Source organism: Orycteropus afer, unplaced genomic scaffold, assembly GCF_000298275.1.
Source record: "Orycteropus afer afer isolate SDZICR_OR568_19922 unplaced genomic scaffold, OryAfe1.0 scaffold00516, whole genome shotgun sequence".
Taxonomy (NCBI): Eukaryota; Metazoa; Chordata; class Mammalia; order Tubulidentata; family Orycteropodidae; genus Orycteropus; species Orycteropus afer.
In genome coordinates this window covers 1,803,526-1,805,861 of record NW_006922103.1, presented here as the reverse complement: position 1 = coordinate 1,805,861, position 2,336 = coordinate 1,803,526, and positions in this window count along the sequence as shown.

The following is a 2,336-nucleotide window of genomic DNA, read 5'->3' as shown; positions in this document are numbered from 1 at the left end:
TTTAATAGTCAAGTAAAATTGATAAGAACTTATTCACAAAATATTAGACATAGTAAGTGTGCTATCATACCTAATGCATCGATACATAAAGACAAAGCCCAATAAAATATTTAACACTTTAATATTCACCCCCATTCTAAGTGAAGAATTGTCATAACATTTCATAAAATGTTTCACTACAAATATAGATTTAATTCATACAAATTTATATGGCGTATTAAGAAAATGTCATTGCAATAAACAATAATTACACTTAACTAAAACAATATCCTCTACTATTTCTTCATTCAGACTATTCCTGTTGTCTCAAGATGAATTTCGACCTTGAGAATGCTCTCTCTCCGCACTGCCCTGAGTTGCTGGTGCATCCAGACCTACCATCGCAACTTCATAGAACTGAGGATATTGTAAATGTTTTTTTCCTCAAAATTCCAGACTACTTTTTTTTTCTCTCAACTCTTTGTGTACCGTCTAAGCTTGTTAATAAGGTCACTACCCACAGTACAGTTGTTTAGTCTCAATTTAACTGTTTTCTTTCATTTTGTGAAGTAAGTCCATTCCGTCAAAATTATCTTTTGACATGAGAGTATTTTCTGATGCTATGCCACCTTTGTAACACTTTCAGTATCACTCCTTTTCATGTTGTCTATCATTTCCCAAATGCTTTTTAAATGTAATATAGCCTTCACTTTAAATTTACAACTAATTAGAACTTAACAACAAGGACCTAGATAAACTGCTCCTAATCACTATCATTTTCAATGATAACTTTTTCCCCAACATTAAATTTTTCGATCAGTGTGTTTCCAAATGTATCATTAAGAGTTGTTCGTTTTAGTTTAGTTTCCACCCACAAACTAAAAACATTACTCATGGTTAATTGTTCACTTTGTAGTCTTACCATACTTTTCCTTAAAGCATTTGAAGTTTACAAAATTAATTTAACATATGCTCATTTGTCATTAGAAAAGTAATATTTTGTATTATTCTCAGCTAATACATCATAGACATTATCATATCCTAGTAAGATGTCTCTTTTGCATCCCAATAAGGCTTTTCACTGGGTTCCACAATCAACACCCATGGAATCAGCAATCCAAGAAACTAGACATCGTATTGCACTGGGAAAATCTGTTGCAAAAGACCTGTTTAAAGTGTTAAGAAACAAAGATGTCACTTTGAAGTCTAAGGTGCACCTGACCCAAGCCATGGTATTTTCAGTTGCCTCCTATGCATGTGTAAGATGGACAATGAATAAGGAAGACCAAAGAAGAGTTGATGCTTTTAAATTGTGGTGTGAGTGAAGGCTACTGAAAATACTGTAGACTACCAGAAGAACAAACAAATCTAGGTGGAGACTCTTGCCGATACCAGGGCAGAGATCACCACTGGGATGTCCACTGGGGTGAGGGGCACATCCCTTTCTTCTTCCGTGTTTTGTTTCCTCCCCTCAGTCAAGTTCTTTTTTTTTTTCTTCTTCATGTATTATTATATTCTCAGTAGGGCTAAGAAAGGTTAATTGGGAACATGGAAAATTACTGCTTGCTATAACGAGCAGAAAAAAATACACACTTTGAACTTTTATTAAACATAACCTCTTTATAAATAAGGAAGTCATTGGTAAAATCTTGAATCTTTATAATTTCTGTTTCTTAATTAGAAACATCCTTAGCTACTAAGCACTAAATGTCCTTGCCTATAGCAAAAATCCATAATGCCCCAAGTCAAAATTCAATACTCCCCATCTCCCCCTGACTCTTATAAATGTGATAAAAAACTTAAAAGATAAAATTCCTTCACAAAAAGGAAAAGCCCGCTCTAAAAGGCCAGTGTTGCTCTCCTACAGTTAAGGAGAGAGTGTCGTTCCTTCTTTGATATTACAAGTTGCAAGGCTAAAGAAATCATGGCCATGGACCGGTAATGACTACGGTCTCCCATTTCTGGAGAAGATGAAAAGCCACGAGGCACCGGTCCTTGTAGTGAGCGAGAGCGCCCCAGTAAACCCATTCCCTGGGGTCTCGGTCGCTCCTCCGGAGGCGAGGGCACAGGCTCCGGGCTGCCTCGCCTGCCACTCGCTCCCCGGCAGCAGAGGCTTGGACACATGCGCACCGTGGGTCTCTTTGTGTGCGCCGGACAGGGCTCGGCTGCGACGCTCAGTGCTAACCGGCAGAGCCTGGAGCGGCCGCGCGTTTGGGAATGAAACGCCGGTGCCCACGGCCAGTGAAATAACCCACCGTCTGCTCGGTGGCTGTGTCCCCTCCGCCCTTGCCCTGGGCCCAGCTGGGAGTGGCGGTGGGAGCCCAGAATGACGCGCGGCGTCTCCTCGGGACGCCTGC